This window comes from Petaurus breviceps, unplaced genomic scaffold (genome assembly GCF_028583685.1).
Source record: "Petaurus breviceps papuanus isolate PSGF00001 unplaced genomic scaffold, PetGlider_PUasm1.0 90723, whole genome shotgun sequence".
Lineage (NCBI taxonomy): Eukaryota > Metazoa > Chordata > Mammalia > Diprotodontia > Petauridae > Petaurus > Petaurus breviceps.
This window is the reverse complement of record NW_027187323.1, coordinates 7,835,029-7,853,614: the sequence shown is the minus strand read 5'-3', so window position 1 is coordinate 7,853,614 and position 18,586 is coordinate 7,835,029. Positions and strand designations below refer to the sequence as shown.

Sequence of the window (18,586 nt, the reverse complement as noted above, 5' to 3'; positions counted from 1 at the left end):
GTGGCGAAAAAACACAGAGAATGTTCTTTTTTATAATATATTACCAACTCCTGCTTCTTCCAGGCTTTTCTGTTATGAAATGTCAGCATCATCTTGTCCAGGGGTTCTTAAAATGTGTGTGTGTGTGTGTGTGTGTGTGTGTGTGTGTGTGTGTGATGGACTCCTTTGGCAGTCTGCTGAAGCACCCTTCTCAGAATGACATTTCTAAATGCAGCCAAGTAAAATCCCTATGATTACAAAGGAAACCGATTATACTGAAAGACAGTTATAAATTTTTTAAGTACATGGACCCTATATTGAGTCCCTATAAAGGACATTTAGGAGGAGGTTAAAATTTTTGTCATATTCATTTTTGTTGACTTACTTCCCTTTGTCCACTTAAAATGGTTATAGTGATATTGTAGTATATGAAGACGTTCCACTTAGTAAAAATCTATGTTTACAGATTGATAACAGAAGATTTTAGGTGACTTACATAACTAGATAATTCCTTCATAGAATTCTCTTACACAGAGAAGTCCTAAATACAACTAAAAGGTTTGGGTTTTTTTTAATTAACAGAGAGGTAGTGAAAAGAGCACATGAACTTACAAATCAGGAGCTCTGGGTTTGAGTGTCAGGATCCTAGCGTTGTGACTGTGAGCAATTAGTTCAACTTTCTGAACCTCAGTTTCCTTATCTGTAAAATAGAGTTAATAACATTACACTTACACCATTTACCTCATTGGGTGATGGTTGAAGAAAGTGCTTTGTAACCCATTGTGGTAGATAAATAGGAACTGTCATTATTCTAGTGTCTAAAGTGCTCATCACTATTCCAGGAACTCTGAAATATACTGAAGTCTAAAAATTATTTGTTCCTTAACCTTAAGGAACTTAGAGTCTAACTGGGGGAACAAAAAGAATGTACATGAAATAATTAGTAGACATTAGGAAGCAGTATATAATTAAGTGCTAAGTTATATAGAACAGAGTATGACGGCAATAATATTTCGGAGAAGGGGGGCAATCATTTAGGGTTGCAATAGTCAGGAAGATATTAGAGTCTCTTATTGGTACTCAAAGGGATTTTACAGAAAATTAGATGAGCCAATGAAGGCTGAAGCAACATGCATTTTTATTTGTAAGATATCCTGATGTAGTAGAAAGACTATTAGAGCTGGAGTCAGGAAGGTCTTGGTTTTATACTAAAATTCTGATGCTTGACAGCTGTGTGACTCTGGGCAAATGACTCAACTTCTTGAAGTCTCAGTTTTCTCATCTGTAAAATGGAGCTAATGATATCAAGTAGTATGTATCTCACAGGGATGTTGTAAGGCTCAAATGAGTCATAAAGTTCATGTAAAGCACCTTATAAACTTTAAAGCACTGTGCAAATGTCAACATTATTATAATTATTATTACGTTTACTTGGTGCATTTAAAAGAACACCACATAGTATAGCTGGAGATACCTAAGGGACCATTAAAGAGAAGGCAGGAGCAGCACAGGAAGGGTACTAGAACTGCATCCAGCCCAAACCCCAAAGTTGAATATAAGCGTATGTACCTTGAATTAGGGCTGTACATTCCCCTCTTCCCCTATGGTGAAGCCTGGACTAACACCTCCAGAGCAGGAAATGGAAAGAGGAAAGGGATCCAGTTGGATGTTTGGGTTTCCAGAGAACTTTGGGTTTGATGGTCTTTAGGTTGAAGCAAGAGGAGGGAATCTATGATGTTCTTCTCAAAGTTTGTTCCTAGTCTTGGTTACATTAGGCTTCTGCCAGTTTAATAAGTGAGATTTTGAGGTCCCTCATTACTTTCATTATCAGAACAATTAGACAAGTGGAAGAGGACCATGTGTTTTTCAGGGATGGGGACATTTCTCATTCAGGTATACCTTATTGATTTTCCACCTTTTGTGTTAAAACAAAGAGGTTCCAATTGACTTGGAAGCTACAAGTTTCTAGCTTGGCAGGTTCCTGGTATGGAAGATTCCAGATATTGGCAAAGGAGGTTCGGAAAAGGAGAAGAACAGGAAGGAATGTTTTGGTTTAGGGCACAGAGAATGTTGGCAGGGCAATGAAGTGACCCTTTAAACTTGAGTAGAGGGTGAATGAAAGGAATGAGAAAACAAGGACATGGTAGGGTCATATTATGGGAGAACAGAATGTCAAACGGAAGAATATAGACTCAATTAAAAAAAAAGAAAATAGAGAACCATTGAAGGTTTTTGAGTGAAGGACTGGCATGACAAAGATTGTAGTTAAAGATATTTACTTTGGAATTAATATTTAGGCTAGATTGCAGTGGTGAAAGATTGGAATTTGAGGATTAAGTGGGGAAGCACTTGAAAGAATTCAGAAGTCAAGTAATGACGGCCTGGACTTGGGTAATGGCAATGGCATTGAGAATGAAGAGGAAGGGAGTGGAGAAAGAGGCACTTTAATAGAAGTTTTAATAGAGTTTAGTGACCTACTGGATTTAAGGGAAGAAGAGTGCCAAAGACAAGTCAAAGGTGAATTTCAGGTTTTAAACATGGGTAACTGAATCAATGGGGATACCATCAGGAAAGGGAAGGAAAATAGAAGCATAACTGTATTGGGGTTAGGGAGAGTAGATGGTGATTTTGCTTTGGATGTGTGTATGTTTTGAAGTGATTGATACATATCCGAATGGAAATATCTAAAAGACTGTCAGAAACACAGGTTGAGAGCTGAGGTGGGCAAATAGATTTGGGAAAAATCTGAAGCATGCATATCTTTTTAGGATCATGCCTACCATTTTACAGAGTAGCTAGGTGATATAGTGGAAAGGGGGCTGGGTCTTAAGTCAGGAAGACTCATGTTCCTGAGTTCAAATTTAGCTTTAGACTCTTATTAGCCATGTGACCCTGGGCAAGTCACTTAACTCTGCTTCAGTTCCTCATTTGTAAAATGAGCTATAGAAGGAAATGGCAAAGCAGTCAAGTATCTTTGCCAAGAAAACCCCAAATTGTGTCACAAAGAGTCAGAAATGACTGAAGTAAACACAACAACAACTACTACTACTACAACTACTACTACCACTACTGTTTTAAAATAAACCTACATAAGGACCATAGTTTTTCCAAGTATATATCATGGCAGCAAAGAGTTTGCTAAATGTGTCTGTGTGTGTGTGTGTGTGTGTGTGTATGAATGGATGTATAAGCATGCTTATAGTAGAGTATTTTACGTGATTTATAAAGTTAAACAACAAAGAAGATATGATTCTGCTGTTCCCGACCCCACACCACCCTCCAGGGAAGAGGAAATTAAAACTCTTCAGCTTGGCATGAATTTACTCTTACAGACAGTCCTGTGTCATTTATTATACAAACTTTACTAAATAGTCCTTAGTGAGGTACCAGAATAAAATCCTTGTTATCTTCTGGTCATCGTTATCGCCATCATCATCATCATCATCATTTGCTTTAGGTAGCATTTCACACTGGCACAAAACTATGAGAGGGTACCTAGGAGGCAAGAAGAAATAGGAATTTTGTCTCTTATCTCATATAGTATATCTAGAAAAATATTTTCAATCTATTACAATTAATTCATAACAATACCAATCAACACTAGACTTTCTAAGTATTTTTAAAGAATTTGTATAAAGATATCTAACAGATTTACTTCAGTATCTTTTTCCCAACTATGTAAACTTAGATTTTAATGTCAGATATCTTTATGCATAATTATGTTAAAGATATATTTATTCAAGAAACATAAGGCAGTCCTTGGCATATTAGTTGGCAGCTACAAACTTAAAATTAGTACTTTATTATTTTGAAAAAAAATACATATTATCTTCCTTTTTAGACAGTTTTTATCTACACAGATTTACAGAAACAAGGTCTGTTTGGTCAGCAATTTAAGGAGGATCAGAGATTTAGAGCTTGATTAGAAGTTGGATTAGAATTCCAACACCTTTCTCCCCTCATTTTACAGGTAAGGAAACTAAGGCACAAAGATATTAAGTGATTTGCCCAAGGTCACAGAGCTAGTAATATTTGAGGGAGGTTTCAAACTCGGGTCTTTCTGACTCCAAATCTAGCACTCTATCCAGTATTCTACTCTAACTCTTGGATGAGTCCAAGGTTATGGAAGGATTGCAACCCACATGATTGAAGGGAATTACAAATCAATGATTGCATGGATCCATTAAAGTAAGACGTTATTTATATGGGGCATTGTGGCATGCATGTATGTTTTAAATATCCTTACAGAATTTAAATTGCCAATATTGACAGGTGGTTTGCAGCAATAACCAAGTATATAAGACCACATGGGCATGTTGGGGATGAGCAGCTATTATTTATGCCATTTGAGGACAAAATACTGTGGAATAGGTTTACATCACCTGAGAATAGAAGGAGATTCCCCTGGGAACCTGATAGTATCATCAAGACAATCCACAAATTCCTACCATTTTCCTTACTTTTCCACATAGGGTTCCCTGTAAACCTTTAAGAACCTAAATTTGGGCATTTAAGTAAATTTAAATAAATTTGGGTGAAATGAGAGTTTTACTGAAGAAGAAGAAATGATTCTAGTCTGGAAAGAAGTGACCAGCTAAGGAATGAGGGTCATATGAAAGCAAGGAATACTTACAGGTCATATGACCAATAAAATAGAAGATTAGACATTTTTTTTCTTAATCCTTACTACCTTTCAAATCTTTCTAAAATATGACTTATGAGCAGGAGATAAATCAATTTTAAATGTCGCTCTGGTGGTTTAGGGCACCAAGAACTCTAACAAAGTAAAAACCCAGTGAGTTAACAACAGGGAAAGCTAAGTCTTACCCCAATAGGTTCATTTGGCACCTCTTGCTCCACTGCCCACCATGCTTGGGCAAGGCTGTACAGAATAATTCATAGGTTTGTTCAACTTTATTATTGAGTGTGAAATAGATTTCCTGCTTGACAGAAAGTCAAGATGGCTTTGAGATCTAGCCCCCAGGGAAACTGCTACAGAGGGGGAAGAAATCAGAAAGTAAGTTATATGGGATAGAATAAAAAAAAATTTGAAGCTTACAAAGATCCCAGGGGGAAGAAAACTCAAAGGCCTTGAGCATTAGCATATAAACTCACAGTGAAGATATTAATAACGGAAAACAATATGACCTCTAGATAAGCCAAAAGAGTCCAGGCATCTATGCATGAATTTTGTAAGACAAAGGAAAATGAAGCAACACTTGAGGTGACAGAGGACCCTGAGGATTCCCAAGAGGGCATGGAACCACAACAGTATATTCCTGCATAGTTGCTGAAAGAAATACGAATTTTGAAAGCAGGATTTATAGACAACACAGCAGAAATAATTGGCAGAATAGGAAAAAAAACTTCAATCCATAGTTGGAAGCCTCACTAAAGGAATGAGAGAATAACTGATTGGGAAGGCAAATATATAAAAATAAAGGACAATTTAGAGGAAAAGAAGCAAAAAGCAGTAAATAACATTGAAAGAAAATATAAACTCCATACAAGCAAAACACAGATTATAAATCTTACATAAAAAAATGACAAGTCAAAAATATGAACACTGTGATGCAAAAAATAATGCCCAGAAGTTCTGAACACAGAAAGCCAAATGGCAGTCAACATATTTCACAAATCACCCACAGTGGGAAAAACAAACAAAAAACCTTTTTGCTGCAAACTCTAAGACATAAAGTCATTAAATTTTAAAAAATCCACTAATAAAGCATTCTACAAATGACTAAGAGGAAAATCTTCAAATATAAAGGAAAGAAAATCCAAATGACAGAACTTTTCTGCACCCATAAGAAACCATAGGAAAGAAGAGAATAAAAAGTTCTCAAGAGCCAAGGAGCTCAAGATACTGTGACACATGCATATGTAAGTTATAGTTAGTGGATTCATAACCTTCTCCCACTTTATAGGGCATGCTTAAATTACAATCTATGGACATAGTCAACTTCCTTCTCTTTTTCATGAAGCACTGAAATAAGACTTTAATAAGAAATGTATATGTAGGCACTGTGATTGCCTTTAGAGATATAAAGACAAAAATAAAATAGTCTTTGCCCCTGGGGAGCTTGAATCCTACATATTATACAAACAAACCATGCATATTTATAATGTATATGTGTATATATTATTCAAAAGAGGAAAAACAAATTTTATTTAAATATCTAGAGTCATTTATTTCAATCACTGAAATAAGTAGAATTTACATTAAACCATGTAAAGAGTCATAAACATGAGAGAAAATGAATACAATAATAAAAAGTTACACATACAATTGTTATTCTTTCTCTAATTTTATCTAATCTTTCTATCCTTGAGATTAAGTACATATAGAAGAGATAGGTATCACCCAATTCCCTTGCTCTAATTTTATTATTGTCAAAATGTGGTTTTGCTGTTTAAAAAGCAATGAAATATGAAGCCCTCACAAGTTATTTTTCAATTAAAAATACATTTAAAAATGATTTGGGAATTTATTTTCAAGAGATTCTTTTTTTTAATTTTAAATACTAGCCTATATTTTAATTTTGAATGTTTGGTCTTCAAATTATGAAAAAGGGTTCTTGCTTTATTTTTTCACTTGACAAAATGTTTCCACAAATGACATCCTATAGTCATGGAATGACACCCTATGATTATGGAAACTTTTCTTTCTTCCAAGTCAAACAATGTAACTAAGTAATAAATAATTGGCATTATTGCTTCAGAGTAAATAGTTTTATATTTTTTTGGAAGTTGATAATTAAAGATTACTCCATTTTCTTGTAGTCTGAAGAATGTGATTCAGTTAACTTTTGAAAATGAAACTAAGCAATGTCCTTTGTATTTTCTCCTTATTTTAAAATCTTGCTTATATTTAATTAGTATTTATTTTCATAAAAGATAATATATTGAAGAAATTTCTGAACACTAATTTACAATAGTTAAAATAATTACAACATCAGTAAAATGAAGATTTATGGCACCTTTTATTTGGTGAATGATAGCACATATTTGGGATGATGATACATAAGGGGATATGACAATTAACCTATCCAGCCTAGACATATATACCTTAAAATCTTCCTTCTAAAAATCAATTTAGAATTAGGGCTTGTTTATACTGACTGCCTCAAGGCAGGGTAGTATTCGTGTGTAGATTGTATCCATTGAGTCAAATATTTTAACTTTGTAAATTTGAAGAAATAAGGATAACTAACAATTTAAATCTGGAGGACTACTTGGAAAACCTTAATTTAGATTGCAGTCCTTTTTGAATTGATAAAATACTTTGTCTTCATTGTGTAGCTAAAAAAAGTCATATACCTGCAACTTAGCTAAAATTGTTTTTTCAAGTAGTTTTTTTACTTGATTCTCTAAGTATTATCATCATATCATCTGCAAAGAGTGATAGCTTAGTCTCTTTGCTGACTATTCTAATTCCTTCAATTTATTTTTCTTTTCTTGTTGCTACAGCTAACATATCTAGTAACAAATTGATTTAACAGGGGTGATAGAGGATATCCTTGTTTTACCTCTGATCTTATTGGAAATTCATCTAGCCTATCCCAATTATATATAATGCCTGCTGATGGTTTTAAGTAGATGATACTTGTTATTTTAAGGAAGAATCCATTTATTCCTATGCTTTCTAGTATTTTTAATAGTAATGGGTGTTGGATTTTGTCAAAAGCTTTTTCTGCATCTATCGAGATAATCATATGGCTTCTACTAGTTTTGTTGTTGTTATGATGGATTATATTAATAGTTTTCCTAATATTAAACCAGTCTTGCCTTCCTGGAATAAATCCTGCCTGATCAAAGTGTGTTATTCTCATGATAATTTGCTGTAATATTTTTGCGTATATTTTATTTAAAATTTTTGCATCCATATTCATTAGGGAAATTGGTTGTAGCAGCAAGCACCCCAGCATCCCCAGGGTGGCTGCCAATACAGGTTCTTAGATCTGCTTTTCTAAAGGAAAGCAACTCAAAATGGGTTAACAAGCTTAATTTAGTCAATCAAACATATGCCGTTTACCTAGTTTAGGGGGAAAAGGTCAGCACCCCGAACTTCAGAGTATATAGAGGTTATAAGCATAAGTTACAAGAACATTTCAGCAGACAGGCTTCCAAGCTGTCCAACCATTATATACATCCATACCTAATCCCAGTTACCAGAGAGGGAAGCATCAACATCTGGGTTTTCAAAGCCGGGGGGCTCTCAATGGCTGCCCAGAGACTCATCTGGTCAAATCACACAACACTTCTCAAAGTGAGCCCCAAAGCACAGCCTCCCATCAGGGCTTATATAACCTTCTCCTGGCTCAGAGAACATAGCAACCCTTTTGACCCACTCCCCAATCACAAAGCACCAAGGTGTGGGCTTTCCTGAAAAACAAGCCTCTCACCACAGTCTCCAAGTGCACTTAACCTAGGGGCAGGGAAGAGCTTATAAATTTACATTCCTATAACATTGTCTATAATTTTCTTTCTCTATTTTTACTCTTCCCGATTTAGGTGTCAGTACCATATTTGTATCATAAAAAGAATTTGGTAGGACTCCTCCAATTTTTTCAAATAGTCTATAAAGTATTGGAATTAATTGTTCTTTAAATGCTTAATAGAATTTGCTTGTAAATCCATCTGGCCCTGGAACTTCTAGGGAATTCATTGATGGCTTGTTCAATTTCTTTTTCTGAGATGGGGTTATTTAAGTATTTTACTTCCTCTTCTGTTAATCTGGACAATTTATATTTTTGTAAATATTCATCCATTTTAGTGAGATTGTCAAATTTAATGGCGTATAATTGGGCAAAATAATTCCTAATTATTGCTTTAATTTACTCTTCATTAGAGGTGAGTTAACCCCTTTTACTTTTGATGCTGGTAATCTGGTTTTCTTCTTTTTTTCTTTTAATCAAATTGATTAAAGGTTATAAAATAAACTCACATAAATCCTTAACATTCCTATTCATTTCTAATGAAGCCCAAAAGCAAGAAATAGAAAGATAAATTCCATATAAAGTTACTGTAGACATTATAAAATATTTGGGAGTCTACCTGCCAAACCCCCCCCCCCAGGAGGATAATTAAAAAACACTTTTTAACACAAATAAAGTCAGATCTAAATAATTGGAAAAACATCAGTTGCTCATGGTTAGGATGGAATAACATAATAAAAATGTCAGTTTTACCTTAACTAATTTACCTATTTAGTGACATACCAATCAAACTACCAAAAATTATTTTATAGAGGTAGAAAAAATAGTAACAAAATTCATCTGGAAGAGCAAAAGGTCCAGAATACCAGGGGAATTAATGAAAATAAATGCTGGGGAAGATGGCCTAGCCATACCATATTTTAAACTGTATCATAAGGTAGCAGTCATCAAAACTACTTGGTACTGGTGGAGGAATACAGCGATAGACCAGTGGAATAGAATAGCTACTCAAGACATGGTAGTAAATGACTATAGTAATCTGCTGTTTGATAAACCCAAAGACTCCAGCTTCTGGGATAAGAACTCACTATATGACAAAACCTTCTGGGAAAACTGGAAAATAGTATGACAGAAACTGGGCATAGTCCAATATCTTACACTGTATACCAAAATAAAGTCTAAATGGGTTCACAATTTAGATATAAAGGCTGATACTGTAAGTAATCAGGGAGAGCAAGGAATAGTTTACCTGTGAGATTTATGGAGAAGAAAAGGATTTATGATCAAACAAGAGATTGAGAGCATTACAAAGTTCAAAAGGGATAATTGTGTTATATTAAATTGAAAGGTTTTTGTACAGACAAAGCAATGTAACCAAGTTTAGGAGGGAATCAGAAAACTGGGAAAGAATTTTTACAATTAGTGTCTTTGATAAAGGCCTCATTTCTAAAACATACAGAGACCTGAGTCAAGTTCATAAGAATACAAGTCATGGGGCGGCCAGGTGGCGCAGTGAGTGAGAGTGCCAGCCCCAGTGTCCAGAGACCTGGGATCGGTTCGGGGCTCAGATACTTAACACAAAAATAACTGGTCGTGTAACCTTGAGTAAGTTACTTAACCCTAATTGCTTAGGGGTGGCCAGGTGGCGCGGTGAGTGAGAGTGCCGGCCCCAGCATTAGGAGACCTGGGATTGGTTCCAGCCTCAGATACTTGGCACCCACACAAAAATAACTGGCCATGTAACCTTGAGCAATTTACTTAACCCTGATTGCTTTAAAAAAAAGAATACAAGTCATTCCCAAATTGATAAATGGTCAAAGGATATGAACAGGCAATTTTAAGAGGAAGAAATTAAAGATATCTATAAGCATATGAAAAAATGCTTAGATCTTTGAGTTTATTACAAAGTAGATTATTGTGGTCATTTATGAATGTGTACTGTATATCTATTCTATTTCAAGATCTGCTATTTTATTTCTTAGACAGTGTCAGATTGTTTTGATGATTGCCATTTTGTAATAGGTTTGAAATCTGGTACTGCTTGCTTGCCTTCACAAAATTTTTCATTGATTCCCTTGACCTTTTGTTTTTCAAGATGAATTTTTTTAAAGCAGTTGGGGTTAAGTAACTTGCCCAAGGTTACATGGCCAGTTATTTTGTGTAGGTGTTAAGTATCTGAGGCTGAAACTGATCTCGGATCCTCCTGACTCTGGGGCTGACGCTCTTTCTCACTGCACCACCTAGCTGCTCCAAGATGAATTTTGTCATTATTTTTCTAGCTCTATAAAATAAATCTTTGGTGGTTAAGTTGATATGACACTGAATAAGTAAAATAATTTAGGTGGGATTGTCATTTTTATTATGTTGGCTTGGCCTACCAATGAGCAATTAAAAGTCTATTCATTCCCATATTTTCTAGTGTTGTTTTTTAAACAGGAATGTATGTTGTATTTTGTGAAAAGCCTTTTTTGCATACATTCATATAATCTAAGATTTTTATTATTGATATGTTCATTCTATTTATAGTTTTTCTAGTGAAATAACCTTGTATTGCTGGTATAAATTCTGCCTGGTCATAGTGTATGATTTTTGTGAAACATTATTGTAATCTCTTTGCTCATATTTTATTTAAAAATTTTGCCTCACTATTTATTAGGAAAATTGGCCAATAGTTTCATTCCTCTGTTTTTGCTTTCTATGGTTTAGGCATCAACACCATATTTGCATCATAAAATGAATTCAATAGGAGTCCTTTATCTATTTTTAAAAAATAGTTTATGTAGCATTGGGAATAATTGTTTTTCCAACATTTGATAGAATTCACTTGTAAATCTATCTGGTCCTATGGATTTGTTTATAGAGAACTCATTTATGACAGGTTTAATGTGTTTTTCTAAAATAGGGTTATTTGACTATCCTATTTCCTCTTCTGTAAATCTAGGCAATTTATATTTCTGTAAATATTCATGTATCTTGCTGGGAATTCTGGAATTTGTCTCTCATATTCCTGGAAGTTTTTATTTTAGGGATGTCATTCAGAAGTGATTGTTAGATGCTTTCCATTTCTATTTTGCCCTCTGTTTCTAGGACTTCAGGGCAGTTTTCCTTGATAATTTCTTGAAATATGATATCTAGGCTCTTTCTTTGATCACAACTTTTAGCTAGCCCAATAATTCTTAAATTGCCTCTCCTGGATCTAATTTCCAGTTCATTTCTTTTTATGAGAAATTTTCTTTTTTCTATTTTTTCATTTTTAAAATTTTTGTGTTGTTATTTCTTGATGTCTCATGAAGTCTTTAGCTTCCATTTGCCCAATTCTAATTTTTAAGGAATTATTTTTCATTTTGGTCAGTTTTGCTTTTTGGAGGAGGGAAGGCAGGGCAATTGGGGTTAAGAGACTTGCCCAAGGTCACATGGCTAGTAAGTGTGTAAAGTGTCTGAGACCAGATTTGAAGTAAGGTTCTTCTGACTCCAGGGCCGGTACTCTATTCACTGTACCACCAAGCTGCCCCCATCAATTCTACATTTTTTGTGTGCTTTTAAAATTAAATTTAATGTTTATTTTTATTTAGATTATTCATTTCCACAAGATTTAGAGTAACAAATTTTCTCCCCATCTTTTCCCTACCCACCACTCCCCAAACAGTGATCCCACTGTATACCCCCTCCCCCAGTCTGCTCTCTCCTATATCCTCCCCCATACCCCCTCCAAATTTCTGGTAGGTCAAGATGGATCTCCATATTCCAGTGCCTGTATATCTTATTTCCCAGATGCATGTAAAAATAATATATTTTTAAACATTTATTTTTAAAACTTCTAATTCCAGATTCTTTCCATTCCTCCCTCATCACCTACCCTTACTGGGTAGATAAGCAATTCAATATAGGTTGTACATGTGTAGCTATGCAAAACATTTCCATAGTGGATATATTGTGAAAGACTGACTATATTTCCCCCCATCCTATCCTGCCCCCACTTGTTTTATTCTCTACTTTGACTCTGTCCCTTTTCAAAAGTGTGTGCTTCTAACTACCCTTCCCCCAACCTGTCTTCCCCTCCATCATCCCCCCTCTCATCCCCTTCCCCCCTACTCTCCTGTAGGGCAAGATACCCTATTTAGGGTGTATAATTCCCTCCCTAAGCCAAATTCAATGGGAGTAATTTTGACCCATTTCCTTTTGCCTTCCTGTTCTTCCCCTCCATTGTGACAGTTTTTCCTTGCCTCTTCTATATGAGATAATTTACCCCATTCTGTCTCTCCCCATCTCCTCTCATTATATTCTTCTTTCACCTCTCAATTTCACCTTTTAAGTATCATCCCTTCCTATTGAATTGGTCCTGTGCCCTCTGTCTATGTATACCTGTACACATATATACACACACTCACGTATGTATTCATACACCCATATAATCACCTATATAGACACATATATATATGTAAACACACACATTTATATTCCCTTCAACTATTCTCATACTGAAAAAAGTTTCATAAGTGACAATTATTGTTTTCCCATGTAGGAGTGTAAGTAGTTTGACTTTAAGTTCTTTATGATTTCTTTTCCCTGTTTACCTTCTCATGCTTCTCTTGCTTTTTGTATCTGAATTTCAAATTTTCTATTCAACTCTGGTTTTTTCTTCAAGAATGCTTGAAAGTCCTTTATTTCATTGAATGATCATATTTTCCTCTGAAAAAATGATACTAAGTTTTGCTGCATGGGTGATTCTTGGTTTTAATCCCAGCTCCTTTGACCTCTGATTCCAAGCCCTTTGATCCCTTAGTGTAGAAGCTGCCAGATCCTGTATTGTCCTGATTGTGTTTCCACAATATTCAAATTGTTTCTTCTTGGCTGCTTGTAATATTTTCTCCTTGATCTGGAAACATCAGAACCTGGTTATAATATTCCTAATATTCATTTTCTTTTTGAGGTCTTTTTCAAGAGGTGATTGGTGGATTTGTTCAACTCTATTTTGCCCTGTGGTTCTTAAACATCAGGGTGATTTTCCTAGAGAATTGCTTGAAGGATTATTTCTACATTCTTTTTTTGATCATGGCTTTCAGGTAGTCTAATAATTTTTTAATTATCTCTCCTGGATCTATCTTCCAGGTCAGTGGTTTTTCCAATGAGTTATTTCACATTGCCTTCTATTATTTCATTTGTTTGTATCTGTTTAATAGTATCTTGATTTCTCATAAAGTCACAACTTCCATTTGCTCCAGTCTAATTCTGAAGGAATTATTCTCTGCAGTGAGCTTTTGAGATTCTTTTTCCATCAGGCAAAGTTGGCTTTTTAAGGCATTCTTCTCCTCATTGGCTTTTTGAGCCTCTTTTGCCATTTGAGTTAGTCTATTTTTTAAGGTGTTATTTTCTTCAGTCAGGTTGTTGACTCACTTTTCATGATTTTCTTGCATCATTGTCATTTCCTTTCCCACTTTTTCCTCCACTTCTCTTATTTGGTTTTCAACATCCTTCTTGAGTTCCTCTATGGTCTATAACCAATTCATATTTTTCTTGGAAGCTTTTGGTACAGGAGTTCTGACTTTGCTATCTTCCTCCTGTTCCATGCTTTGATCCTTTTTGTCCTCAAAATAGGAATCTAAGGTTTGACTGCTGTGCTTGCTTTTCTTCCTTTGCTTGCTCATGTTGCCACTCAATTACTTGACTTTTGAGCTTTTTGCCACAGTAGAACTGTGCTTCCAGAGAGGAGAGCTTTGTCCCAAATCAGCTGCCAGAGCTCTTTGTTGGGTACCCTCTCAGAAGCCTCTATTGTCTCTGGCACCTGGTCACACACTCCAGGACCTCCACCCTAGACAGTGATCCAGATCCAAGCAGGTTAAAGCAAGAGCAATTACCCCTCAGAATGATTGCTTGGTCCCACTACAATCTATAGTCCAGGAGCTCTGAAGCAGCCATGTGTTGGCAGCAGCCATGCCTTAGCCACTTCTCCTTCTGAAGGCAGAGGCCAGACCACATTCCGAGACCCCCTGTTCCCAAAGTCTACAATGACCTCTTATTGTGTCTTTGTCATTTATAGACTGATAATTCTGGAAACCACCACAGCTGCTGATGATCCACTCTCCCAAAGTCCCTCCCAGCTGTGGCTGGTTGGGGGCACCCTGAGGCTAAAACCACAGGCTCACTCTGGCTCTGCGCCCAGAGCACTGCAATAGACCCTTCCTCTCCACCTGCTGGGCTGCCTTCAGCAGGAGATTTGTTTCTCTCTGTCACTTTGTGGGTTCTGTAGCTCTAAAGTTTGTTTAGAGCCATATTTTATAGATATTTGAGGTGGTTATGGGGGGGGGAGTGCATGGAGTTTTCCTGCCTCTATGCTGCCATCTTGGCTCTGCCCCCCATTCTACTTTTTAAGGAGCTATTTTTATTTTTGAAATTTTGTGCCTCTTTTACCATTTGGCCAATTCTTTTTTTAAAGTGTTATTTTCTTCAGCATTTTTTGGCTAATTGTTTACCAAGCTGTTTTCTTTTCAAATTTTTTGTTGCATGACTATAATTTCTTTGCCTAATTTTTCCTCTATTGCTCTTGTGATTTTAAAATGGTTTTTTAAACTCTTCCAGGAATTCTTGTTGGGCTTATGCCAATTTAAAGGTTTTTGAGGCTGTGCTTATAGTGATTTTGGCATAATTGTTTTCTTCTGAGTTTGTGTTTTGATATTTCCTGTCATCATTGTAGTTTTTTTATGGCCATGTTCTTTTTTATTTGTTTGTTTGCTTATTTTTTCCAGTCTATTTCTCAACTTTGAACTTTATCTTAAAGTCGGGCTCTGATCCTGGGGATTGGGTTAGTAGGAGTTCATTGTCCCAAGCTTTGGGCTTTTTCACGCTACCTTTTTCAGAGTGAGTTTTGTTTATTTGGACTTTTTTAGGTATTTTCAAGGTAATATGATCCAGGGAAAGGTGTTTTGACTGCTCTCCTACTCTGCTCTCTGTTCCTTACAAAGAAAGGACCCCTAATCTCTTTAAACTGTGGACCCCTAATCTCTTTAAACTGTGATCACTATTGCTCCCTTGGGACTGTAAACAATACTATTACTCAAGGTCATTGTGCTCTTGGGACTTAAATTGGTACTTTTCATCTTGGAACTGTAACCCAGAAGTGGGTATAGTCAAAGCAGTTGCCAAACACTACCAAGTCCTGTGCCTAGTGCTAGCACAGGGTGCCCTTATAATCTCTTTTTCTAACCAGTTGCTTGTCCTGTCATTATCTCTGAATCAAGGGTTCCCAAAGGCACTTCTACCACTGTTGCTGCCTCTAGAGCCCTCCATTGGTATTGGAACCACATGAGCTCTGTGCCAGCACCCTCCCTAATGTCCTAGACCTCTCCTTCTGACCTCCTTAGTTTTCTTGGGATGGAAAGATATCTCACCTTTTGTTTTATTGGCTCTCCTACTCTAGAATTAAATTTGAGACATTACTTTAAAGCTGTTTATAGGGGAATGTTGGGAGAGCTCAGTCATAGTGCTTCCTCTTTACCTCCACCTTGACTGCCAGAACTGATGCTTTTGTGTATGAATATTTGGTCTTTTAATTCTTTTAAAGAGGTATTGTATTTTATGCTATATCTTTGTTCTTACCAGATCTACAATATCATTTAAACAATTTTACTTATGGAATTTTAATTTTGCTAGGGAATTTCTGTCGTGTTTCTATTGTATTAAATTTCTAATTTAAATTTGCTAAGGAATTTCTTTGAGTCTATGACTGTATGGAAAATTTGAGTTCTAAATGTTTCTCTCACATAAAGTGATTGAGCAGGAAGAAAAACACATGATTATCACATTTGTCTTCTTACAAAATTCATAACCTATAGAACCCTAACAATTTTCTGCCTCAGAGTTTTGTATTACATTCCAAAGAAGTTCTCAGAAGATAATACCTCTTCACATTCAACGGGAATATGTGAGGATATGGGATATTATAGTAGATTATGTGCTGTCAGCATTAAACAGTGGTATTTTCATTTACTGTGAATCAACAATAATCTATAGTAAAAGACCACAAAAGTAAGCACACAAGTTAGAAGAGATATTGGAGGCTTATTCCCTAGAATGTCCTGTGGAAATATTTTTATCTTTGTATCTTAATTGTCGAGTTCAATGTCTGTCATGTAATAGGAACTTATAAAGTTTTTACTAATATAAATGCTTATTAATTGCTCATTAATTAATTAGTAAGTGTTAATACATATTAATTGATTTTTTTCTCTGTTCCTTTATGGAGACTCTTACCAGAATGATCAATCAATTTACTCAATTAAGAGAAAGAGAATGCTCTAGTTCAAATCCTGAATATTCCAATTACTATTTGTGAGTCCTTGGTCAAGTCGCTTACATTCTTTGAACATTAGTTTCCTTCTTAATAAAATGAGTTTAAAAATCCTTCCACTATTTTACTGGGCTTCTATGAGGAAAATGCCTTTGCTAATGTAGGAAATGTAAGTTATTATCATATGTGTGTATTTATATGTGTTTATTTCATTTTAGTCTGACCAATAGAAGTTTCTAGTTCTTGCTCTGAAGAATATTGTCTTTCCTAATATTTTGCTAATATTCTTTTCCTTTAAGCATTCTTTCACCCAAGACCAATTTTCAGATCAGATGAAATCTAATTAACCTTTTACTATCATATTTTCATTACTTTAAGTTTCACTATTGATAAAAGACTCATTACAGTGATTAAATTTAATGTTATACCTTATAGAAGGGATTGCCATGTTAGCTCTGACTTATACTAGATGACCTCTCAATGATTCCTTTTCAGGTGAGAAACTATGAGTCCAGTTATATAAGTCATGAGAAATATTATTAAAAAAAGGCAGTGAGGTTTAATGGAGTGGTTTGTTATATATAGGGGAAGGAGGTACTTGGGATAGAATATCACTTCTGATAGTAAGACTAAGCTTGCATACCACTTCTTTCAAGAGACCTTTCCTGATTTTTACTTGTTTGTTGAAATTTTAACTTTTTACCTTATGAAATTATAATCATAATACTGATATTGTCACAATGTGGGTACAATGAGAACTCACTTTCTAATTGCCTCAAGATGATTATGTGAGTATGTATGTGTGTATATGTGTATATATACATATGTGTATACATACTTTGATATATTTTATGTATATGTGTGTGATGCATAATATATCCATCTATATACATACATGCACATATGTATATATTCATGTATAGACATGTGCAGATACTCTATATATTCATGTCTATCCATACACAGATGGATATGCAGGTGCACACATGCATGCATTCATATACATTCAGAATTTTTAAGTTGGAAAGAGATCTCAGAGGCCATTTAGGGAATAAATATAAATATATACAACATGCTAAATGAAAGTTAATTTGAGAAGGAGGGATCTAGCATTTGGAGATAACAGGAAAGCTTTCATGAATAGGATGGTTCTTGGGCTATATCCTGAAGGAAGGACTCTGTGTTATGGAAAGAGGCAGGCAGTGCATTCCAGGCACATGGGATGGCTAGTCACATATGTAAGAGACCCAATTTAACGGATAGCTGATAAGACTTCTTTAAATAAACTTTAGATTTACTAGTGAATTTCTTTGTTGTTAAGTTTAGGATTGTTTGGAATTTCAGTTCCTAAGTGTACTTCAATACAACATATTTTAAAATGTAAGAATATCGTATAGAACTTAGTTCTCTTTATAAAATGTATTAAATACCAATATAATCAATTATATTAATGTTCCAATAGTAGACCATATCAGTCAACATTTTTCAGTCTTTAATGATTCCAAAAAAAATAACTAAGGTATGAAACAATAAACCATGTCTACATCAAAGAAAATTAGCAAGAATTACAGCTTCACTAATACAAAAATACTTCTTAGATCAGTGAGTTATGTGCTTTTTTGTTTGTTTTATATATTTTAAGTTTCTTTAAAGTAATACAGTTCTATATATAAAGATTTATTATCTAGAAAAACAATAAGGCATTCCAAGACTCACTAATTATAAAATTTAAAGTTGTTTAGTATGGCACATATTTAAATTGTCATGACTTTACTAAACAAAAGAAGTGAAATATAGGGCCTGCTTAATTTACACTTTTCCCATATCCTACATTACAGTTTAGTTGGTCTCAAGTAACTGAACAAAGAGGTAATTATTAATTGAT

General features: G+C 35.0%; 1 long non-coding RNA gene across 1 annotated transcript in view; it reads right to left on the bottom strand.

Annotated features, from left to right (window-relative positions):
- Window positions 1–3,340: 3,340 nt before the first annotated feature.
- LOC138145024 (uncharacterized) overlaps window positions 3,341–18,586 on the bottom strand; it is a 31,529-nt gene continuing 16,283 nt past the window's right edge. Inside the window, exon 3 of the long non-coding RNA XR_011164086.1 lies at window positions 3,341–3,474. This is a non-coding gene — a long non-coding RNA (uncharacterized lncRNA). The remainder of the gene's footprint in view (window positions 3,475–18,586) is intronic.